This window comes from Balaenoptera physalus, assembly GCF_965194825.1.
Source record: "Balaenoptera physalus genome assembly, chromosome: 9".
Taxonomy (NCBI): Eukaryota; Metazoa; Chordata; class Mammalia; order Artiodactyla; family Balaenopteridae; genus Balaenoptera; species Balaenoptera physalus.
The window spans coordinates 70,700,187-70,726,535 of NC_138888.1; the positions used below are offsets into that span (position 1 = coordinate 70,700,187).

General features: G+C 38.8%; 2 long non-coding RNA genes across 6 annotated transcripts in view; one reads left to right on the plus strand and one right to left on the minus strand.

Moving 5' to 3' along the window:
* Nucleotides 1-26,349, plus strand: part of LOC309666546 — a 198,851-nt gene that overhangs the window by 39,170 nt on the left and 133,332 nt on the right. For 3 of the 5 annotated variants that reach the window (XR_014267164.1, XR_014267165.1, XR_014267166.1), the window contains exon 2: nucleotides 4,723-4,856. This is a non-coding gene — a long non-coding RNA (uncharacterized lncRNA). Of the gene's footprint in view, nucleotides 1-4,722; nucleotides 12,087-26,349 lie in introns of those variants that run through there. The other 2 variants (XR_014267163.1, XR_014267167.1) reach the window with 1 other exon arrangement.
* Nucleotides 1-26,349, minus strand: part of LOC309666550 — a 50,043-nt gene that overhangs the window by 17,912 nt on the left and 5,782 nt on the right. The window lies entirely within an intron of this gene.

The following is a 26,349-nucleotide window of genomic DNA, read 5'->3' on the forward strand; positions in this document are numbered from 1 at the left end:
GAGAATTGATATAACATTTATGCTGTCACTTCTCCATCCTGCCAGATATTGCTAATCAACCATGGCACTCTTTTTTAAAGAGCTCAGACTCAAGCTAACAAGCCTCATTAGCACTCCAGGAAGCCACTGCCAGTAGGAGGGGCTCCTAAGATGAAACCTCTTAGCCATTTGTGTGTGTGGGTATGGTAAGAAATTTTGCACTGGGGACTTGAGGATAAATGAGCCCAAGGAAGTGAATTTTTACTTGAATTTGATTTCTGTCTCATTTCTTCCAATGAGAACATGATAATTTGCTGCATATATATATATATATTCAACCTTAGAGGAATCCCAGTCCAGATCTCTTTAAACAGGGTATGCATACCCCTGAGGGGGCTTGAAGACTTTCTACGGGTACACGGCTTCGGCAGCTTTAAGGAGATCATTTTGTAGATGTTTAGTTTCCATGTGTTGCTTGCTCAAGCTGATCTGTCTGAGACCCGCTCCTGCAGTCAGGTTTTGTCTTTTCCTTCCTTCCTTTTCACACTTGACTGTCTCCTACTTTGCAAAAGAAATGTGCACCCATCTGAATCTTATGAGGCATTTCCCAGACTATAAAAAAACTTAGGGACGCTGAACAGAGGGATGTTTGAAACGTAGAGCTCCTGAATGACAGCCCCTGGGTTTGGTTAAAAAAAGAAAAAGAGAGAGAGGGAAAATTTTTTTTTAAATGGCAGAGAGCAATGCTTGATTTCATCGAGGTCATAAGCTCATGAAAAGGCTCTGTGCCCACCTGTCTCTGTCTACACATGTTAGAATTAGGATTCAGAAATAAAAGGTTTTGTGGAGCACATATTGACATTTTTACTTAAATCGAAAAATGAAGCTGGACTTTTTATGGCAAAAATTAGTGACTTGACTAATTGGTTTGACAATTAGGACTGGCTTTGCCAAAGAGGTTTTATCAATTGCAGATACGTTTTGTTAATTGAATGGGCTAAATCTGCAACTCCAAGTATATTTTAAAATATATGTAAATCTCACACATAATATGCAATATACAAGAAATTGTATCTTTTTTTTTTTTTTTAGAAATTGTATCTTTGTAACTATTACATTTGAGATAAGAATTTAGGTTCAACTTAAAAATATATGAGGAGAGATATAATTTTTCAAAATTGTGTTGCCAAGTAAGTTGACAATATTTTAGGTAGATTGGAAAGCAAAGCTTCAAGTTTAATATCCTATAATAATTTTAAAACAACAAAATTATGCTTTGAATAATAGGGCTTGAGCACTTTCAGAGACCGTAAAGACCCCTTCAACTTAACAAAGAGAAAACTAGGGTGCAGAAAAGTCCATGAATAGCCCACACCCATACTCTAAGTTAAGGGGAGGCCTTATCTGTTTCTCCTAATTTGTCAGAGTACTGCCTATTACATTCCTTATAAAAGGCCTATAAAATGGCATTGGCATTTCACAAATGATGATATAAGGGAGCATGAATATACTATAAAGTGCAGGGAGCACACATGCATACAGCTCTACTGTGTCGTAAATTTAGTCTAGTAATGATAAAATATGTTTGATAAACATTAATTGAGCATTTAATTAACACTATGTTTTTCTTACCTTAACATTTAGAAAGGCTTTTAGAAATTATTTTTATAGTGCAGTTCTTTTAAAATGTCATCTAGGGAGCCTTGGATCAATTTTTCTTTTTCTTTCAATAATTTTCCCTTTGGCAAATAAAGGCATTCCAAGCTGTTACAAATGTCATTAGTTTACCAATTAGCCATCATAATACCTCGTAGAAAAAAGAGCCCTAGTCTCAGGAAATAGGTGTCCTGGACCCTAGTCTTACATCTATTGCTAATTTGTTGTGTGACCTTAGGCCTCAGTGTGTGTGTGTGTGTGTGTGTGTGTGTATGTGTGTGTGTGAGATTAGTTGTCAGGGTGTTGAATAGGTTTCACTCTGAGGACCAACTCTAATTGCTGACAATTTCTTAGAGTTTTGCATAGGAAATGATCCTAGGGCTACTTCTGGCATTTGTGGGAAAGAGTGCTAGGATGGGTTTAGAATATCTATTATGGGCATCAATGAGGGATGTTATATATTTATCAACCAAAGTGATAAAAAGAATTATGTTGTCAGGATTTAGTTTTCTGGTGCATGGGGAGTGTATATGTGTTTCTTCCTTCTAAATAGAGGTTAATTAAACAAAATAAAAAGTCAAGAGCAGTCATATTCCTTTAATTACTGTTGGAGGGGTGTCCATTAAGAGTTTTCAAAAATAACTGGCAAGATCACCTCACCATTGCCCTAGATTTATAGCTCACAAGAGATCTACTGAGGAGAATTAGAAATGCATTTATAGGCAGTTGAAGGAAGGCCAATGAAGCTGTCATTTGGGGGACAATTCAGTTGTAAGTAGAGCCTCCTAGGAAAAGCATCTTGATTGAGTCACTATTTCTATTGTTTGTCCCATTCCCTTGCAGGTCTAGGAATATGATTTGTGTGGTTAAACCAGAGATTACTGTCTCTTGATGACAGACTCACTGCTGTTACATTCACATGCATCTCATGTATAACAACATTATATACAGTTTATTCTGGGACCCATTATATTCAGTTTATTCAGACCTTTCGTGAATCTCTTATCCAAGATATGCACTTCCGATATCAAAGTATCTGGGAAGTGAGCTTAGTACTGATCAGAAGATGAGCATGAAATTATCTTCATACTCATGAAGTAGAAGTAGAGTGTGTTGAAGAAGCATTAAAAAGGTTCAAATGGTATACTGGACACTTGGCTTAAAGGGCAATGTACTATAATCAGTAGGGGGCTTTTCCTTTTTTTCTTAGAATGTTGTATAGCACATCTGTGTGACTGCATGTGGATTAAATCATATTCCTGTGAGTCATAATTTTTGTGTTTGTGGAACTTGAGGAGGATAGCATCAGGGCTGAAAAAGTCGGTGATGCCCTCATTCATCTGGAGACTGTACTGTAGCTAGTGGGTGGGTGCTGTGGGACACAGAATTCCAAGAATTTCCACATGAAGAGAAGATAATAAAGGCGATCTTCAAGTATAAACATTCCAAAATGGAAGCAATAGACTTGTATGCCAGTCTGTTTCCTTCTTTTCTCCTTTTTATGGGATGTGAAATATTATGGTAAATGGGAGGCTGAACTGGGAATGTGTAATGTGTAGGGGTTGTTATCTATGTAAATTCATCAAAGGTGGGTCTTTGGGTCTGTAGCTGAGATGCTACATTGCATACTGTGCTTGGCAGACTCCTAGGAACCCACGTTGAAACCGAGAATCAAAACGATGGAGTAACAGTGGGCTAGGATTCTGAAATCCCTTGTGGCATTGACTGCTGATTGCTCTTTATTAGCCATTCTCCCCTTTATTTTACAGCATCCCTCTCCAGCCAGTTTTTAAGGAGCAGGTGGTTCCCTAGCTAGAGAACACATGTGAGTCAAGGTGTGGCCACGTAAATAAGTTTAAGCCAATGGGATGTGAGCAGAGATGTGTGTAATTTCTAGTTCATCTCTTTAGAGAGCACCTCATTGCCTTGGGTGGTCTCTTCCTCCTTGTCTGCTGGCTGTGAAATGGTGACAACTGGAACAACCTGGAAGGCAGGTGTCACCAGTGGCACAGCCACCCTGCAAGCTCTAGACTGCCTGTGGGAAAGTAGTGAACTTCATTCTTATTATAAGCCACTCTGTTTGGGGGCCTTTTGTTACAGCGGCTAACTAATACAGAAAATGGTATCCAGAAGTGAGGTCCTACATAAAAATAACTAAAACAATGCTCAGTAGTCTGGCAGTGGGTTGCAGGACAACGGAAACTGCATGTTCTCGTGCTGCTGACTATAGACTGTTGAAAAATATTCGGTAAAATTTAGCCTACAATAGCTTGAAAGATGACGCACTTACTGAGTCTGTTGGTCTAGGTTTACTACAAGGAAGAACTCATGTAGTTTGATGTTTATGGGCTTTTTCTTGCTGGTTTTTACAAAGGAGAGATGAAAGCAGACAGGATTAGCCCATTTTGGAAGCAGAGATGGAAAGAAATATAAGTCTGCTAAAGGAAAGTCCCTCTGCCTATGACCTGCAGGTTAAATTTGGGGATTCACAGGGTTGGAAAAGTCAATTCTTCTGTAGCAAACTTCTGAAGATAAAACTGTCATTCATTACTTTTCTCACAAACCTGTTAAGACACCACATCCAGACCAGGGAGCAACTCAGAGGCAAGGATCTGATTAAGGGCACTGCTTTCCTTCCCAAGCTGACTGTTTCAAGTGGCCTCAGGGTAACAGTCATGAAACTGAGGAAGTACAGCGAGCAGTAAATAAAAGGAAGAGTCACTCAGCTTAAGAACTGTGCCCTAAGGAGAACTTTAGGAATGGTTATCATACTTGGAACGTGGCGGAAGCAAGCGCACAAGAGCCTATCACAATTTTGAGGGAATTGTTCTGCCAGAGAAACCACAAGTCTGGCCTTCAAAAGCTTATGATTTTTCTAAAGCAGCCCTCCCTACCTTCCGAACCTGTACAAGCAGAAAGCTGGAGTATTTGCCAGTGACCACTTCTCTGGCTATGGGGCCACCATGATGGCGAGTGAGAGAAAACCATCCAGAGAGCAATGCCAGTGACCACAGAGAATACCTGACAAGGGGGTGTCTCCTGATGAACAGAACCACGTTCCAACCAAGAGAATTTCTATCCTTCCAGGACAGCGGGGTCTCCATAAATCCCACCCAGCAGGGTTCATCATTGCTGAGGACCATTCACTGCTGTGTGTGTGCCATCCTTTTACGACTAGGAGATGTTATGGCAGCTATCCTGTTCCGTCTCTACTATTGCCTGTGAGTACATATTTGTGTGTGTGCGCGCGCGTGAGCGGGATTGAAAAAAGGGGAGAGGGAGAGACTAATGTATTAGTCTGCAGGTCACTGAAGAGTCCTGATGGAAATGACTTGCACCACTCAGAGACCCAGGGCTTTGAGCTGGAGGAAATGCAGGGGACTCGGGGAGGGTGGGAGTGTGTTCCATATGCGCAAAAAGACTGTGCATGGATACTTGGATGGCCAGAGGGTTGGACTATGACGGAGACTAACAACTTCCTCCTAGTATCCTTTCTGTGCTTCTTTTAAGGAAGAAAGCCCTCCCACCCAGCTAGGAATGGCACTTCCTTATCTCCCTTGCAGCAAATTACTGACCGATTGGCTGTGAGCAGAAGGGATATGGGTGATTCCCATGTCATCGCCTTCAAGGTCAATTCACGTGTCCTAGACACCTTTTTTGGTCCTGATTCTGACTGCGTAATGATGAGAACTGGGGCAACCTTGGAGCCCTAGTAGGGGATGGTAGAGGGGGCTCCACCAGGCCTGGATGGGTCACATCCAGCCTGCTGTGAGAGAGTAAGCAACTTCAATGGGGTTGTTGTGTTTGAGGCATTCTCTCATATTCCTAAGTTACCCCGGTGTGCTAGTGGTAGTAATAACAGAATAGCTTGCTGGGATGTTTCTACTAAGCCCTGAGGAAGTATGATAACATGTTACCAGACCCCCAATGGAGAATCTCTCTCTAGAGATGGGGTTGTTTGTTGTTTGTATTGAACAGTGTTAGAGAAACAGTGACATGGTTTGTTTTTCAAAATCTTATATATTTAGCTTGATTACCTTTTTTTCTAGTGAGATTGTCATTAGATGTGTTTATATAACTGATTATATTCTAATAGGACTGGAAGATGTTCTGTACAATCCCAATACATATTTATATAATTAGCTCAACCTCCAGCATTCTTGGAGAACCTCACTGTAAGAGGATAAATTAATGAATTAGTAGGAGATGGCCTTTAACAGACAACAACTACAACAAAATTTGGAATGAGGTCTGCCAAACAATGGATGCTGTGTGAATTCTACAATAATAGTATCACTCACATAAGGCTATAGAAATTAATTTTACCTATCACTTTACACTGGGAATAAATTGAGAATGTATACCTAGTTAATGTTCTTTTTTAGAATAAATTTCAGTTTTATACCACTGAGGCTGAAAATAGAATCCAGTTCCCTCAGACGCCTATAGGATGACCCACTGCCACATTTCATATTGGGAGAGAGACACTCAAGACAGTTGTTAGAGTCTACTATTTTAACTTAGCCCAAATTGTGGTGATCTAATTTGTAGTGTGGTTTTAGTGAGGCAACGATCTGTGATAATTATTATTAACTGATTTGAGGGGTTTGGCATCAAAATATATGACACATGTAAGGAAGCTTGTTTGTTTGTGGATGAAGCATGGTGGGGTAATACACGTTCTTATACCCACAAACACATTGATATTCCCAAGACCAGACTCTACTAGACAGACATCGTAGGTGTACTAACAAATGGATTAATCATATTTGTAAGAATGGACCCTAAAATGTACTATCAAGCTGGCACTCCGGGCTGCTTTGGGATAGGCCAATAATGATATGTGCATGGGGAGGATATACAACAAAATATCAAAATAAAAATATTTTTCTTGTTATTAAGAAAATTTTCCAGCCTGAATAACTGATTTCCAAGAGCTTGGATTTATAAGTATCATCAGTAGGGGAGCTCTGAATATTGGATATGAGGCCATGCGATTTAAAATTACCATGATCTGCTTTTTATATACAGAGATCACCGTGGCATCTGACCCACCGCCCACAGAGAACGCCCACTGAATTACAGTCTGAGTAACTGCATTGGTTGCGTTAGTCTAACTAGCTCCCTTCTGTCTGCCTCTGATGATGAGGACACATCAGCTGCTGGGAGATGAAGGGAAGCCCACTGGGTTTAGTGTTAGGTTTGGACTTTTAGTGTTGGGTTTATAAACTCAGGTTCTAACCCACTGAGTTAACATCTCAGTCCAGACACTAAGTAATTATTATGCATTTGAATCTGGCACATAGTGTTTTTATGTACAAAAATCTAGTATATCTGGGAAATCAAGCTTAATTGGAATATATCACTTTGTTTATATAGCTCTGCTCTGACATCTTTCAAAGAAGTAATTTAAAGGCAGAAGAAGTAAACTTTTACGTTAAACACTTTTCTGTGGTGGGTAGCTTATTTATTTTAATGTCCAGAAATTTAGAAAGGTCATTTAAACAGGGAGTAGGAGAGTCTCTTTCATTTTCTTTATTCTAGGTCATTGACATTCAAATGTTCTCAGTGCTCCTGTAAAAACAGAGAATAGGAACTTCTCTTCCTTACTCCAGTTTTTCTTTCCACTTTCTAACTTTTGGTGAACTCTGGCTGGATCTGAGGTGTGCTGATGGGATTTTGCGTACGGCTATTTCAAGGGCAGGTTCAGTTAAGTGGTCTGCAATGGACAAAGCTTTTCTTATGTTACATTGTTAAATATAATGCAGCTGAAAATAATGTTTTTATGTGAAGTTTCTATTATTGTTTATTTGTAGCAGATAGTGGTCTACATAAAACTTCTAGGCTTATAGCTCTACAGGCTAACATTATGAGTAACTAAACTGTGACAGTTCAGGCTTTCTGCCAAAATGGGTCAGGATGAGCCAGAAAGAATGCTAGAGATGCTGAACTTAACGTTTTCCTTTCCGTTGACACCTTTTCTGTCAGGAGCTGCCTTGGCTTTGGTAGTGAGTTTATCCTATATCCATGTAACTATGGAAACTGATGTAGGAGTAAGGGAGTACAGTGATGGAGCAATGGGAGCCATGGGGCTATTTTGGCCACTGTTATACTTAAGCTAATATTTACAGGGTCAGGACTTCCCTGGTGGCACAGTGGTTGGGAATCCGCCTGCCAGTGCAGGGGACATGGGTTCGAGCCCTGGTCTGGGAAGATCCCACATGCCGCGAGCAACTAAGCCTGTGCGCCACAACTGCTGAGCCTGTCACTCTAGAGCCCGCAAGCCACAGCTACTGAGCCCATGTGCCACAACTACTGAAGTCCACGCGCCTAGAGCCTGTGCTCCGCAACAAGAGAAGCCACCACAATGAGAAGCCCACGCACCACAATGAAGAGTAGCCTCCACCTGTCACAACAGAGAGAGCCCGCGTGCAGCAACGAAGATGAAATGCAGCCAAAAAAAAAATACAGTGTCGTAGAATTTATAAATGCACAAGATCCCAGAGATTATTACATCTTTCACTTTTTTGGTTGGGTTAAGTTGAACTCGTGTCACACCCTGCTGGTGGTGCTTTACTAGTCCCAGTGGTTCAAAAAAGATAGGAGCAGTGCTGGGTCACAATCTGGTCATGTGACCTTAGAACTTTAAGCCCTGTTCTCTCTCCTGGTGTCTGGTTTATCACCTCTATGTGGCTAATGTCCACACTGTCAAAGGCCGCTTTCCCATCTGCACTATCATTTTAATTTCCGTCTTTTCTTCCTTAGAAATGGGTTAAGAATGGAGAAGAGAAGAAAAAGGAAGCAGAGGGAGTCAGTGTCTTGCCATTACAGCTTTCCATCTCAGGAAGACACATCATTTCTCCTTCCTCTGCTCCCTTCCCATGTGGGTAAAACCTCCCCACACTGCAGCACTGTGGACACAGGCTTATGCTTCTCTACCCTACAGAACTGGCCTGGAGTAGGTCACCAGTGACTCCTTGACCAGATCCAATGGATGCTTCTCCACGCCTTCACTGACTTGACTTTTCTGGACATTGACATAGTTTGAAACTTCCTCCTTGAAACTGTGCCTCCTCTGGCTTCTGTAGTAAGACTGACTTCCTCCTTATCTTTCTACTCCCTAAATATTTGTGTTCCTGCCCCACATGCATCCCTCCCAAGACTGTACCGTTAATTGGGAGGCAAGATAATGTAGTGCCAAAAAGCTTGAATTCTGGAACCAGATTGCCTAGGCTTAAACCCTGGCTATTTCATTTGGATCAGTTACTTAATTTCTTGGTGCCTCAATTTTGCCATGGAAAAATGGGGATATTGCTAGTAGCATCTCATAGTGTTGTTGTGAAAATTAGATGATTTAATATATATAATGTGCCAAGAATAGTGCCTGGCAAATGGCAAGTGTTTTGTAAATCTTTATTATGAGAAAAAAGAGAGAGATGGAAAGAGACAGAGAGACAGAGGGAGAGAGAGAGAATTCTTTGATTAAGGATATTTGAATGTCTCTGCTGGAATTCCTGAACAAGGTCTCAAAAATCCATGCTCAAGACATACAGGAAACATACACATTTCCTTTTCCTTTCAAATTTCAAAGTTTTGATATTGGGTCTCGCTACTTTTTAACAACTTCCTCATTTGAACATTTCTGATAAAATAAACCCTGGTCGCTGTGTCGATTACAGATCACAGATCTGCATCTCGTTTTCCCTCACTGAATGTCAAGCCAGCCTTCTCTGCTCCCCCCATATTTGGAACTTTCAACTTACTATACTAAATCTAACCTTAAATTAAAGTGAGGGGATAAAAATTATTAACACGAAGTCTACACCTTTCTCTCACCCCTATAGCAATGCGGACGACAGGGGAGATATTTGTCACAGTTATCACAAGAAAAACATTGGGAGCAGCAGACAAAGGATGCTTCCCAGAGGTCCGGATCCAGGAGGATGTTGGTGGTGGTGCTGATGGTGGCAGGGTGGGAAATTGTGCTCCCAGATGCTTGGACTTCAAATTTATGCTGGGAGAGAGGGGTGACATACTTATGGGCTATTTCCAGCTGAAGTCATTGATTCCCAGATGAACAAGAAATATTCTCCAGAGTGTTTAAAGCATGGGCAGCTGTGGTTTGTGAAGGACGTGATGGGGGAGAAGGGGTGGTTAGAGAGGAGGGATTTCAACAGAGTTTTGCTTTGGTCTACATATACCCCTCATAGTGTTCAAGAAATGCAAGTAAAGAGCTTGAGATATTTGTGAAATGACATTTGGCTGTTGCTCTGTATTTCCTCGTTGCCCTGCTGAGACCACACCGTGTGATTCCTGGCCTCATAAGAGTTGAATAAGCCAGTATCTTCTCAAAGCGTGAAACAATCTTTTCGTTCATCGTGAACCATACTCCTCTGTTTGTAGCTCAAGGTCTCCTTTCTGCTTTACAACTTAGTCATCATGGATCCTTCCACCCTTGCATTCCTATACACTAATGATAAAAAATCTGAAAGAGAAATTAAGGAAACACTCCTGTTTACCATTGCAACAAAAAGAATAAAATACCTAGGAATAAACCTACCTAAGGAGACCAAAGACCTGTATGCAGAAAACTATAAGACACTGATGAAAGAAATTAAAGACGATACAAACAGGTAGAGTGATATACCATGTTCTTGGATTGGAAGAATCAACATTGTGAAAATGACTATACTACCCAAAGCAATCTACACATTCAGTGCAATCCCTATCAAACTACCAATGCATTTTTCACAGAACTAGAACAAAAAATTTCACAATTTGTATGGAAACACAAAAGACCCCGAATAGCCAAAGCAATCTTGAGAAAGAAAAATGGAGCTGGAGGAATCAGGCTCCCTGACTTCAGACTATACTACAAAGCTACAGTAATGAAGACAGTATGGTAGTGGCACAAAAACAGAAATATAGATCAATGGAACAGGATAGAAAGCCCAGAGATAAACCCACGCACATATGGTCACCTTATTTTTGATAAAGGAGGCAAGAATATACAATGGAGAAAAGAGAGCCTCTTCAATAAGTGGTGCTGGGAAAACTGGACAGCTACATGTAAAAGAATGAAATTAGAACACTCCCTAACACCATACACAAAAATAAACTCAAAATGGATTAAAGACCTAAATGTAAGGCCAGACACTATAAAACTCTTAGAGGGAAACATAGACAGAACACTCTATGAGATAAATCACAGCAAGATCCTTTTTGACCCACCTCCTAGAGAAATGGAAATAAAAACAAAAATAAACAAATGGGACCTAATGAAACTTAAAAGCTTTTGCACAACAAAGGAAACTATAAACAAGATGAAAAGACAACCCTCAAAATGGGAGAAAATACTTGCAAATGAAGCAACTGACAAAGGATTAATCTCCAAAATTTACAAGCAGCTCATGCAGCTCAATTTCAAAAAAACAAACAACCCAATCCAAAAATGGGCAGAAGACCTAAATAGATATTTCTCCAAAGAAGATATACAGATTGCCAACAAACACATGAAAGAATGCTCAACATCATTAATCATTAGAGAAATGCAACTCAAAACTACAATGAGATATCACCTCCCACCAGTCAGAATGGCCATCATCAAAAAATGTACAAACCATAAATGCTGGAGAGAGTGTGGAGAAAAGGGAACCCTCTTGCACTGTTGGTGGGAATGTAAATTGATACAGCCACTATGGAGAACAGTATGGAGGTTCTTTAAAAAACTAAAAATAGAACTACCATACATACGACCAAGCAATCCCACTACTGGGCATATACCCTGAGAAAACCATAATTCAAAAAGAGTCATGTACCACAATGTTCATTGCAGCTCTATTTACAATAGCCAGGACATGGAAGCAACCTAAGTGTCCATCGACAGATGAATGGATAAAGAAGATGTGGCACATATATACAATGGAACTCAGCCATAAAAAGAAACGAAATTGAGTTATTTGTAGTGAGGTGGATGGACCTAGAGTCTGTCATACAGAGTGAAGTAAGTCAGAAAGAGAAAGACAAGTACTGTATGTTAACACATATATATGGAATCTAAAAGAAAAAAGAAAAAAAAAATGGTTCTGAAGAACCTAGGGGCGGGACAGGAATAAAGACACAGATGTAGAGAATGGACTTGAGCACATGGGGAGGGGGAATGGTAAGCTGGGACGAAGTGAGAGAGTGGCATGGACATATATACACTACCAAATGTAAAATAGGTAGCTAGTGGGAAGCAGCCGCATAGCACAGGGAAATCAGCTCAGTTCTTTGTGACCACCTAGAGGGGTGGGATAGGGAGGGTGGGAGGAAGATGCAAGAGGGAGGAGATATGGGGATATATGTATATGTATAGCTGATTCACTTTGTTATAAAGCAGAAGCTAACACACCATTGTAAAGCAGTTATACTCCAATAAAGATGTTAAAAAAAAAAAAAGAGCACTTGTTCTTAAGTAGAGGGTTGGGTTGGAGGCAGGTTTAGGGAGACTTGTTGGGAGTCATTTGTAATAATCCAGGGCAGAAGGAGTGAAGGACTAAAACTGGCCTGAACTATTCCTATCGGGATAAAGAAGAAGCTGTGGGTACACGAGCCAGTGTGGAGAAAGAATTGACAAAATATATTGATTAGTTAGGGGCTGTGGGAAGAAGAGGGAAGAGATAAAGTTGGCTGTAAGAATTATAGAAAGGATGACTAGGAGGTATTGTACTATTCAGACCTTTGAGAGAAGACGTTTAGAAGATTCATGAAGAGTAGTAAATAGAAACCAGATTTCAGGGTTAAGAGCACATGGCTAAGACATTCAGGAAATGAGTATAGACAACTCTTTTTTTTTTTTTTTTGGAGAAAATATTTGACAGTCATTTATCGGACAAGGGACTTGTTTCCATATATATTTCCATATAATATATTTATATATGTATTATATATAAATATATATAATGATTTATTTATATATATATACATATTTTTAAGAATAAGGATATTTATTTTTGGGGGGGAGTGGGAATTTTATTTTATTTATTTATTTTTAACATCTTTATTGGAGTATAATTGCTTTACAATGGTGTGTTAGTTTCTGCTTTATAACAAAGTGAATCAGCTATACATATACACATATCCCCATATCTCCTTTTAAGAGCTTGATGTCAAAGAAAACATATCATGGAAGAGTAATGTAAAGGAGGAATGCAATGGGGATGAGTCTTCGTTTGCTTCTGGTTTATTTTTATTTCTACCTTAGAGTTAAGGGAGACTTCCATCCCATGGGAAGGGAACAGATGAAGATGAGAGGGAATGAATAAGACAAGGAATATGGGAAGGAATGGGACCCCAGGTGGAAGAGTCCACCTTGGAAAAGAAGGGATTCTTACCTTCTGCGGAGGGTTCCCTCAGAAATATAATCATTGACACAAGATTGTAAATCAACTATACTCCAGTAAAGAAAATTTAATTAAACAAATATATTCACTGAGAAAGGGTGGGATTTGGAGAGAAATTTCCCTGGAAGGAACTGAAGGAGATCAGGTCATTGGGTAAGGTAGAAGCCAAGCACGGGCTTGGAGATTTTCATAGAATGGAAATGATTCTGAAAAACTATGGGGAAAAGATGGGCTAAGATTGAGAATGAAAAGAAAAAAGAGATATGCAAGAGCTTTGACGCTTGTCTTATTTAATGAGAGGAGCACATATTCCAATTTTGAATCAGATGTAAAATTAGATCCATATGCTATACAAATGCTTTACTTTTATAAACCTAATACTAGTTGTTGAAGACATCTCTCATTGGCAGCAGCAAAGGAAGATATAAATCTTCATTAAAGTAATGTGTTAACTAAGTTCTCCTTAAAATTCTTTCTGGGATGAGGGATGCAGAAAAAAGAGTGTCTTCTATGTCTGTCTCAGCAAGTGATCATAAAGGGCCCTTCCATTTGTCCAGTGCTTTTCAGTTTAGAAAATATATTCACTCATATAACCTCACATGCTAAAAGGATAGGAAGGGATAACAAATCTTGAATATAAGTCACACTGGAAAAACATTTCCAAAGAAGGAGAAGAATCTCTTCATACTGAAACTAGAAGTGAACTGCCATTTCTAGGAAAGGAGTGTAGGAAAGAGCATTAATATTCAAGATCAGCTCAGAGTTCTTCTAAGACCTTGATAAAGAAGCCTTCTCTGGGTTAGGCACATATTCTTGGAGTTTGATACTTTGTCAGTAAATATAATATTTCCTTCTCCTTAAATTTATGTAAGCTGCTCAGAAGCCTTTGGGCTTCTTGAAATTTCAACTAGGGTTTTCAGACAGTATAGGAATAATTATTTCTTAAGCAGCTTTGAGCTTTTTTCCAGGAATGGTGATGAATTTTTGTAGATTAGGCCAAACTTCTGTGTACACATTTTGAAACATCTGTTTAACATTTAGGGCAGGCGATTGGTCCTTAGGTCAAGGCAGAATCACTAATCCTTCATAGGGTTCTGAAGGATTGGCTTTGGCCTTGACACTATTGTAAACACCTGAGTTAACATCACTGTGGCGGGCTCTTTAGGGCCTTCTACCCTAGTTTATCATGCTACTCTTTCACATTTGAAACTTGGGAATGTGGCTTCTTGGATTTTTCATATGTGGAAGTATTGTTTATAATAATCACTTTATGTTTTATATCCTTTACAGTTTTATACACTCCATTTGCTCCTCACAAATCCCTATGAACTGTGCAGGGCAGGGCAATGCTATTTCTTTTTCAACAAGAAAATAAAGCTACAGTGAAGATGATTTGCCCAAAGTCTCAGTGCCAGTCAGTGTGGAAGTGAGGATTTGAACCTACATCCTCTGACATTTGCTTTTAACTCTTTTTTTTTTTTTTAACATCTTTATTGGAGTATAATTGCTTTACAATGGTGTGTTAGTTTCTGCTTTATAACAAAGTGAATCAGTTATACATATACATATGTTCCCATATCTCTTCCCTCTTGCATCTTGCTTTTAACTCTTTAATCTGATACTTTGATGCCTATTTATCATGGGACTTGATTCCAGAGATGACTAATCTTATTTATATCAGATGGGACCATATACGATTTCCATTCTTCTATGTCTAAAATGGTTGGCTATTGGCAATATCATGTGTTTTCTACCCCATACAGGTAGCCAAGTCCTGCGTGGAGATAGTGTAGCCTTTGGAGTCAGGCTAGCCTAGGCTAGAAGCCCGGTTCTGCTCCATGTCAGCATTGTCACCTCTACAACATTATTTAACCTCCCTAAGCCTTTGCTTTTTCATCTTTAGAAACGCTTGACAGTGCTACCTACTTTAGAGGTCCTTATGAAGATCACATAGCACAGTGTTTGCAAAAACCCTGTCTCAGTACATGGTATATTCTAAATATGTCACTGCAAATATTATTTTCAATACGGGTTAACAAATAGTACTAAAAGCAAACAAGGGTTCAAGAGGAAAAATAAAATGGGCATTTTAAGCATTTACAGTATGTTTAGCATTGTAGTTTGAGATAAGAAATAATTTGTCATTCTTTTAAAATACTGTGTGTGCTGTCTTTTAATTCATAGATTATTTGGGGCTGTGTGGGAGGAGAGGAGCATTATCGATCATTTTACTTTTCTTCCTTTTACATATATGTATTTTCTTATTTTCTATAATAAACAAATTGTGCTTTTATAATAGGTGTGAAGTTATAAAATAAAAATTGGTTTAAGCATTAAATGATAAAATATCAAGAATGTGAAAAAAGAGCAACGTCCTAAAAATGTCAATAGCTTTTAAAGGTGAGAAACATGATTTCGTGTTTCTCCATTCATTTTTTATTATTATTAATTAATTAATTAATCTGTGGCTGCATTGGGTCTTCATTGCTGCGCGTGGGCTTTCTCTAGTTGCGGCGAGCAGGGGCTACTCTTCCTTGCGGTGCACAGGCTTCTCACTGCCGTGGCTTCTCTTGTTGCGGAGCACCGGCTCTAGGTGTGCGGGCTTCGGTAGTTGTGGCTCGCGGGCTTAGTTGCTCCGCAGCATGTGGGATCTCCCTGGACCAGGGCTCGAACCCGTGTCCCCTGCATTGGCAAGTGGATTCTTAACCACTGCGCCACCAGGGAAGTCCCCATCAATAGCTTTTAGATGAATAGAAGTGTTTGATGTTTAAAGCAAAATACATATACCTCTTCCTTCTACTCGCACTCATTTGCTCATTTATACATTTACTCATTCATTCAACAAATTACATTTAACTGTTCACTGTGTTTCATGATCTGGGAGGGGATGAAAAGATGGAATTCTTAATTCATTACCGGTTATTGATGATTTATCTTTTTATCAGGGTGTGGAAACACCAAGCAAGACTTCCCCATCTTAGGCAGCCTAATGTGTATACTCTCTATTCATACGTGAGCTCACTGAAATGGATCAGGGCATAGAAACTCAGCTTCAGAAAAATAGTAGATTATGCCTATCATACACTCAATGGCAACGAATAGACTAATTTATAGAGATAAGTAGTCTGCTTGCCATTAAAAATCTTACAAAAGACGCTAAGAATACGTAATAACTGTCATTAAAATTAGCCCTATACTAAAAAAAAAAAGAACAGCCCTATCTAATAATCAAGAGAACTCACACAAGGAAGGATAAAATAGGGTTATAAGTTTTTATGAAAAGAATGTTTACCTTGGGATAAAGAAACCCATACCTGAAATTTAAGGAGCCCTTTAACTGATCAGCGGCTACTAACCTGCTACGAGTTGTGCACTGCACTTGGCACAGGGCCAAAGAATGTATTTCTCCTTCTTCCATCATGGAAGTCAAAGGAAAGGCAGTTCCTGGTCCAGTGTTTTAAGAGTTAGTTCAAGGGCATTGGCACTGATCAGTTTATTTTTAATATTGTGATCAGAAAAAAATGCATATTTTCAGATGGTCCCAGCAACGTAACAGGCAGCTGAGTCTGAATCCTGTTTCTGTCCTAATTAGTTGTATGATCTTCGGCAGGTCACTGAGCAATTCTGAGCTTCAGTATTCTCATCTATTAATTAGACACCATGGTTCCTTAGACTTAGGATGTTTGTGAAGATTAAGTAAGGCAAGATAGGGAATGGGCCGAGGACAGTATCCAGGATGCAGAAGAGATTCAAAAATGTTATGCCTTCCATTCAAACAATATTTGATGAATGGAATGTGTGGTTTTCCAAGACTTGCCATGATTTTAATTCTACTTTTAATTATTTCTTAGAATCAAGATTTTTTCTTCTGTGGAAATATATAACCAAGTTCATATAAAAATCAAATGGGTAATATAATTTAATTTCTTAAATTTATTTTTTTTTCAGCTGGCATTTTAGAAAAATGTCTATTTTTTTTTTTTTAAATAGAGGTAGTGTTGCATGTTTGCGAACATTTCCACATGACACAGGGAGGTATCATTACCGACTGATCTTTCAGTCAACAAATATGTATTGAGTACCTGCTCTGCTCCAGCCCTTTTCTGGGACTGTGTACATAGCCGTGAAGAAGACGGACACGGTCCCTGCTCTTTTGACGCTCACAGTGTGGTAAACTACAAGGAGAGGATGCTGTGATGGGTAATAACAGGGAGTACAGCTCTATACTGGGTAGGGAGGGGAGTCCTCCCTGAGGAGGGGACATGTCAGTTAAGGCTGAAGGAAGAGAGAGAGCAGCTATGAGTGAATAGTGGAGAACAGTAAGCCAAATGCCCTAAGGTCGAAAGGTATGTACTTGAAAATGATAAAGGTCAGTGTGGTTAGAGCTCAGGAATTTTGGGAAGAGTGGCTTGAAACATCAAAGGGCTAGCCGCGGACCCAGTCATGCAAGGCCTTGTAGATCACGGCAAGGGATTTGACTTTTAGAGCATGGGGAAGCCATTGATGGAAAGTCAAAATTGTAAAAGATCTGGCCCCTGGGTTGTAATTTAGGTGAGATGGTCATGGACAAAGTTGGTGGGACGAGAGGTACAGAGAAGCAAATAGATTAGTCTTCTTTTTTGCAGATAGAAAGTTTAGGGTTTGTTTTTTTGTTTTTTTGTTTTTTCTTTTTTCTTTTTCTTTGCATGGAATGGATGTGTGAGATAAAGAAGATAGATGAAGCTAGGATGACTTGCAAGATTCTGGCTTGAATAATTGGATAGTTAGTGGTACTATTTACTAAAATGGGGAAAAAGATGGAGAAGACGTAGGATAATTTTGTTTTACTTTGGTGGTGGAAAGATGAAGAATTCTGTTTCGAACGTCTTAAGTTTGAGGTGCTTGTAAGGCATTCAAGTAGAGACATTAAGCAGACAACTAGATCAGACCATATCATTCACTTCTTGAAACCCTCCACTGGCTTCCCATCTCAGTTAGAATAAAATCTAAATTTCTTATAATGGCCAGCGAGGTCTTGTTTTGGCTTCTGCTTACTGCTCTGATCCCATCTTCCTCCTTTCTTCTCCTCACTCACTGCTTCAGGCACACTTGTCTTCTTACTCTTTGTGGAAACTCCTCAGGTCATTCCTGCCTCAGGGCCTTTGCACTCACCCTACTTTCTGCCTGAAAATCTCTTCCCACAGATCTTCACCTGTCTCCTACCCCTACTCCATTCAGCTCTGTGATCAAATTTCAACTCAGAGCTTCTTCTCTGGCCCCTCTACCTAGAATGGTTTCCACCTTCAACTTTAACACTCTCTCCCTGGATCCTGATTAATTTTTCTCCCTAGCAGTTATTGCTTCTAACACATAAATATTTTACTTGTTTATTGTCTTTATGGCCTGTTTCCTCACTAGAAGACAAGCTTCGTGGAAGCAGGGACTTTGTTCAGCTCGCCACCATATCCCCAGACCCAGGTTAATACCTTGTACATCACGGGCACTCAGTAACTCAATAAATATTGACTGGATGAAGGGCTCTTCAAGTCAGAGGGCAAAGGAGTGGCTGAGTCTAGAATATACCTTTGGGAGCCATTAGCATGTAGATGGTGTGTAAAACTCCGGGAGTGACTGAGATGATCTGGGAGAGAGGATGAGGTATGCAGAGAAGATGGCCAAGGCTTAGTGCTAAGTCTTTCAGAGATTGGATCAAGGAGGCTGAAAGAGGATGAAAGCGAATGGAGACTGAAGGGTGATATTAGAGGAGACTGGAGGATCTTCAAGGAAACCAGAGGAGCTTAGAGACATGATTCCCAAAAGTGAGTGCTATTAGAAAGCAGAAGCACCTAGAGACTGTCATACAGAGTGAAGTAAGTCAGAAGGAGAAAAACAAATATCGTATATTAATGCATATATATGGAATCTAGAAAAATGATACAGATGAACTGGTTTGCAAGGCAGAAATAGAGACACTGATGTAGATAACAAACGTATGGACACCAAGGGGGAAAATTGGGTGGGGGGGTGGTGGTGGTAGGATGAACTGGGAGATTGGGTTTGACATATATACACTAATATGTATGAAATAGATAATTAATAAGAACCTGCTGTATAAAAAAATAAATAAAATTCAAAAATAAAATAAAATAAAACACATAAAAAAAAAAAGAAAGCAGAAGCAATCTCTTGTTTTATCTTTTCTCCCACAAAGTAATTTTTCAGCTACCACATGATGGCTCAAAGTTAATTTCTTGACATACCTTAAAACTTAGCCATATTGAGACTATTCATTATAAGCTGAAAGTACTAAGTAATTAATCTGCTATTGTGTAGCATAATTACAATCCTTTCATCAACCTTTTTTGCCTATTACTGTTTATTGAAATTTATACTTAGAATAAATGTTATACTTAGAAATATTTTCATTCTTAAATTGCTTCATAAGGTTATTTTTGTTCCCAACTGCCTGTCCTTTCATCTTTGTATGGATATCACAATATAGTTGTAATCAGAGCTGGGTAGAGTGGGGTGGGTGGATGAGTGAAATGAAGGAAGCATCAGGATAGGTGGGCTATTAAAGGAATTATAGTTGACCCTCTGTATCCGTGGTTATGCATCCATGGATTCAACCAACCATGGACTGAAAATATTAAAAAAAAATTTTGGAAATCTCCAAAAAGTAAAACTTGAATAGCTAGCCATGTGCTAGCTACTATTTACATTGTATTTACAACCATTACATAGCATTTACATTGTATTTGGTATTATAGTAAACTAGAGATGATTTAAAGTATACAGGAGGATGCCTGTAGGGATATGAAAATAATGCGCCATTTTATATGAGGGACTTGGACGTTGGTATCCTTGGGGGTCCTGGAACCAATCCCCCACTGAAGCTGAGGGCCGAGGGCTGCCTGTAGAATTATCCTTCCTCACTTATATACCAGTGTCCTTAAAGTTTCAAATACACTACAAAGAGATCATAAAAGTTGCTTGAAAAATTGTGGGATGGATATTAATATTTCGTCTGTGCAACTAATATAGATTTAATAAATCAACTTATCAGGCTGTGTGCTACTTAAACAAAGCTAAGTTTGATTTGATTTTCTATAACATTATCAGAAAATTAATTCTACTTCATTGTTGATGTTGCCAAATAATTTCCTTGGTTTTGAACTACTTCAGGGAGGTCTTAAATAAATGGAGCCAAACACGCATTTTCATAGTTGATTTTATCTATCCTCTAATATCCTGACTTATTTTTTTATTTAGAAATGTACTGGAAGCCACAGTCACCTTGACCACTGGTAAAATCCATGTTATTTTCTTCTCTCAGAGGAAATTTTTCTTTCAATTTAGGTACCGTGTAGTGTTTCAGCACTGTTCTCTTGGGCCATGAAGAAAATACTGCACTCTCTAGTATTATGGCAAATCATATACAATTACAGAAGGCAGCCTTTGCTTGAAGTTATTTCTTACTGGCCCAGGCAGTGTTTATCATTGCATATGGAATATTTTAATTTTAGATAAAATGCTAAAACCATTTTTTATTAGCTTTAAAATATCAGCAAAATGATTTCTCTTATAATTATTGTTTCTGATACAGGTAGGATAAAGTGTTCTGAATTTGTACCTTCGTGTTAATTTCAGTTTGAAAATGTAAGAAGTGAAGGTTTAAAAATCTGTCTTGTCATCATTTATGGAAACTAATCTCTCTCTCTCTCTGTCTTCCTCCCTACTTTGCTCTCTCCTCTTTCTTCTTCTCTTCTGTTTCACAAAGATTTAAAGCGGCATGCAAAGATGTAAAGAATAAGTTAAAATAAATATAAGAGCAGTAAGAAATAGGAGGCAATGGAAAATATAAAGGATAGGAAAGTAGAAGGGAATTAGGAATGAGGTTAAGTGCCCCAATTCTTGCCACAAAATCACATGTACTTGTTAGAGGCAGGCTGTGAGTGGAAACTAAGACTTCTAACTGGCAATATGAGGAAGGAAAAATACACCAGTCACCTAGAATAATCACCGTTATTCCTACAGTGAGACCAGAAAGACTTTTTTCTAGACTTGGCCCTCATAGAGGAAATACTATGTAGCATAACAAACAAAGTCTTTACCAACATTCTTGATGTTTAACGGTAGGGATCATTTTCATGTGGGCTTATGGTATTAAGCCAAAGTGCAACTCAGTAAAAACAATTCAGGTTCATAGGGATGGGAGAGTGGAAGGGGTACTTACCATATAATGTGGTCAAAGTGAAATACTCCCTAATGATCTACTGTAATTTGGATTATATAATATTTAGATGAATGGTAAGTTTCATATCCTTGAGGACACTGATTTTTAAGCTACAGGTTGCATCTGTTAGAGGATAATAAAATTAATTCAGTGAGCGGCAACCAACATTTAAAAAGGGGGAAAAAAAAGTAGAAGAGTACAAAATAGAAAAATCAGTGTGTCTTGAGAAACGTTTCATGATTTCTTTCAAATGGTTGTACTGGGTCATGATGCAAAATGAATTTCTTACTTTGAGTCTAGTTCAAAGGTTTGAAAAACCCTATATTGAGGCAATTCTCATAAACTGTCTTCCTTGCCTAATTCTGTGGAGGGTACTGCTTGGCAGTAACTGTAAGATGATGTCCCTGGGCAACACCTTGAGAAAGGCAATTCTGAGTTCAGTCATCAGCGGTGGGATGGAGTGTGGGTGCAGCGGTGGGAGAGTAGGGGAGTAGCTCTGGCATACATTTGGAAAAGAGAAATCACTGACAAGCCCTCCACCCTGCGGCATGACAGTAAACCAAGACAGCTCACACCAGGGGAGCAAGAGGAAGGTCTGCAAAACGAAATTCACAGCTCAGTGTGCAGCTTCATCTACAACCTATTAAACACTGAGAGTCACCCATCCAAAATAATAACTTAGGTCCTTTTTACAGGTGATAAGTAGACTGCAGGTCTCATAATAAGTAATAAGTTGACTGCATAATTGTGATAAAATCACATCATTTATGACAAGAGAATAACCTCTAGAAAGGTACCCTTTGTTTCCACAAGGTAAGTCTCCCTGATGCTAAAGATTATTTCAACTCTTTATAATTTGATTAATTTCATCAACTATTATTTAAAAATTCAACCTATGTCACTCTCACAAACTTCAAAAGTAATTTCCTGTGTGTTGAAGTGACACCATTAGAAATGTCTCAGAAAATATGACTTTATACGTGATAATTCCTACATTCCATTTGCCCCATAATTAAACCCATGAGGAATCACATAAAGGGAGGTTATAACACTGCCTGTCTTATAAGTTATTCTAGTTTTTTTAAAAGATTTACTTGGAAATAAGTCGGATAGAGAAAGACAAATACTGTATGATATCACTTATGGGAATATCTTGGGAATCTAAAAAGTACAACAAACTAATGAATATAACAAAAAAGAAGCAGACTCACAGATATAGATAACAAACTAGTGGTTACCAGTGGGGAGAGGGAAGGGGGGAGGGGCAATACATGGGTAGGGGATTAAGAGGTACAAACTATTAAGTATAAAATAAGCTACAAGGATATATTGTACAACATGGGGAATATAGCAAATATTTTATAATAACTATAAATGAAGTATAACCTTTAAAAATTGTGAATCACTATATTGTATACCTGTAATTTATATAATGCTATGTATCAACTATACTTCAATAAAAAATGAGCCTAAAAAATAAAAAATAAAAAAAAATACTTGGGTATTGTGAATTGTCTTTTCTTTTTTTCTTTTTTAAAAACTTTTATTGGAGTATAGTTGATTTACAATGTTGTGTTAGTTTCAGGTGTACAGCAAAGTGATTCAGTTATACATACATATATATCTGTTCTCTTTCAGGTTCTTTTCCCATTTAGGTTATTACAGAATACTGAGTATAGTTCCCTGTGCTATATAGTAGGTTCTTGTTGGTTATCGATTTTTTTTTTTTTTTTTTTTTTTTTTTTTATAGATAATTCTGGTCACCTCAGTCTTCTTTTTTTTTTTTTTTTTAGAAATTCACGTTCTTTTATTTATTTATTTATTTATTTATTTATGACTGTGTTGAGTCTTCGTTTCTGTGCGAGGGCTTTCTCTAGTTGTGGCAAGTGGGGACCACTCCTCATCGCGGTGCGCGGGCCTCTCACCATCGCGGCCTCTCTTGTTGCGGAGCACAGGCTCCAGACGCGCAGGCTCAGTAATTGTGGCTCACGGGCCCAGCCGCTCCGCGGCATGTGGGATCTTCCCAGACCAGGGCTCGAACCCGTGTCCCCTGCATTGGCAGGCAGATTCTCAACCACTGCGCCACCAGGGAAGCCCTGGTTATCGATTTTATGTATAGTAGTATGTGTATGTTAACCCCAAGCTCCTGATCTATCCCTCCCCCACCTTTCCCCTTTGGTAACCATAAGTTTGTTTTCAAAGTCTGTGAGTCTGTTTCTGTGAATTGTTTTTTCACTGGCTTTGTCTTATCCACATCTGTAGGCTTCCTGAGGTCTGTGACAATGTTATGTAAATAAAGTGAGTTTACTAATATGTAATTTCTACACAGTGAAATTCACCCTTTTCGTGTGTACAGTTCTAATGAATTTTGACAAATATATACAGTGTTGTGTAAGCACCATGGAAATCAAGGTATAGAACTTTTCCATCCCCACAGAAAGGTTCCTTATGTCCCTTTCTAGTCATTCCTCTTTGACCCTCAGCCCTTGAAACCACTGGTCTGCTTTGGTCCATATTATAGTTTTACCTCTTTCAAAATGTCATTTAAATGGAACCATATAATATGTAGTGTTTTGAGTCTCATTCATTTTGTTACATGTATTGGCAGTTCCTTCCTTCTTAATGCTGAGCTGTGTTCTATAAACGACTTATTTATCCATTCACCCATTGACGGACATTTATGTATTTTCCAGTTTTTAGTGATAATCGCTAAAGCTACTATAAACATTTATCTACAGATGTTTGTGTGGACCTATGGCTTTATTTCTCTTAGGCAAATGCCTAGTTGGGTTGCTGGCTCACATAGTGAATGTATATTTAACTTCATAAGAGCCAAGCTTTTCTTGGCTACAGTCATTCATCACTCATTGTTGGCCAAGGATCAGTGCTGATATGGAAAAAAATTGGGTACATGTGAATGAAAAACCACCAGCTAGCCATTAATCCCAATGAAATTATTACCAGAAAACACAGGAAAATTGACTGAACTTGCCTTCTACCTCCTTAGTTACCCTTGATTACTCTGAATTTGTTGCAAATAAACACTGAAATGGCTCAAAGGGAGCAGAAAACAAGCTAGAAAAACAACTGAAAGTGTGCTAAATCCATAAATTAGAAAATGAGGGACTTCCCTGGTGGTGTAGTGGTTAAGAATCCACCTGCCAATGCAGGGGACAGGTTTGATCTCTGGTCCAGGAAGATCCCACATGCCATGGAGCCCGTACACCACAGCTACTAAGCCTGCACCCTACAGCCCGTGAGCCACAACTACGGAACCTGAGTGCCACAACTACTGAAGCCCGCGCACCTAGAGCCCCCGCTCCACAACAAGAGAAGCCACCGCAATGAGAAGCCTGCGCACCACAATGAAGAATAGCCCACGCTCACTGCAACTAGAGAAAGCCCATGTGCAGCAATGAACACTCAATGCTGCCAAAAATAAATAAATTTATTTTAAAAAAATGAGTGTCTAGAGAAGTAAGGATTAGATATGCTTACAAATCATGCAGAGTGCTTGCTTTTATCATCTTGCTATTTTGAGCTAGAAAAATAATTATATTTCTAAAGATGCTGGCTTCAGGTTAAAAGAGTTGAATTTACGTGCAAGTAACATAAAAGTGACTTAGATTATTTCTTTTGAAAAATGCAATCTAAAAAATCAATTTTGTATTTATTGTGATAAGTTTTAGCCACTTCAACAGAGACATCTCAACAAATGCTGTCAAACTGAAATGCTCCCTGATCATCAAGTGCTCCAATGTATTGCCATAAATAAGAAACCAGCCACAATATGAAATTCACATTTTAATCAAAGTCTCTCTGTCTGAATTTCCAATGTGTCTTTCCTTATGGTTTTGTATCTGTAGGATCTCAATTAATTATTTTGACTGAGGCTCAAAACACCATTCATTCAGTGAAGAGCCGTTTTATGTCTTTAGTATTTATTTATTTATTTATTTAACATCTTTATTGGAGTATAATTGCTATACAATGTTGTGTTAGTTTCTGCTGTATAACAAAGTGAATCAGCTATATGTATGCATATATCCCCATATCCCCTCCCTCTTACATATCTCTCCCACCCTCCCTATCCCACCCCTCTAGGTGGTCACAAAGCATGGAGCTGATCTTCCTGTGCTATGCAGCTGCTTCCCACTAGCTATCTATTTTACATTTGGTAGTGTATATATGTCAGTGCTACTCTCACTTCGTCCCACTTACCCTTCCCCCTCCCTGTGTCCTCAAGTCCATTCTCTACGGCTGCATCTTTATTCCTGTCCTGCCCCTAAGTTCTTCAGAACCATTTTTTTTTAAGATTCCATGTATATGTGTTAGCATACGGTATTTGTTTTTCTCTTTCTGACTCACTTCACTCTGTATGACAGACTCTAGGTCCATCCACCTCACTACAGATAACTCAATTTCGTTTCTTTTTATGGCTGAGTAATATTCCATTGTATATATGTGCCACATCTTCTTTATCCATTCATCTGTTGATGGACACTTAGGTTGCTTCCATGTCCTGGCTATTGTAAATAGAGCTGCAATGAACATTTTGGTACATGACTCCTTTTGAATTATGATTTTCTCAGGGTATATGCCCAGTAGTGGGATTGCTGGGTCCTATGGTAGTTCTATTTTTAGTTTTTTAGGGAACCTCCATACTGTTCTCCATAGTGGCTGTATAAATTTACATTCCCACCAACAGTGCAAGAGGGTTCCCTTTTCTCCACACCCTCGCCAGCATTTATGGTTTGTAGATTTTTTGATGATGGCCATTCTGACTGGTGTGAGATGATACCTCATTGTAGTTTTGATTTGCATTTCCCGAATGATTAGTGATGTTAAGCATCCTTTCATGTGTTTGTTGGCAATCTGTATTACTTCTTTGGAGAAATGTCTATTTAGGTCTTCTGCCCATTTTTGGATTGGGTTGTTTGTTTTTTTGAAATTGAGCTGCATGTGCTGCTTGTATATTTTGGAGATTAATTCTTTGTCAGTTGCTTCGTTTGCAAATATTTTCTCCCATTCTGAGGTTTGTCTTTTCGTCGTGTTTATGGTTTCCTTTGCTCTGCAAAAGCTTTTAAGTTTCATTAGGTCCCATTTGTTTTTTTT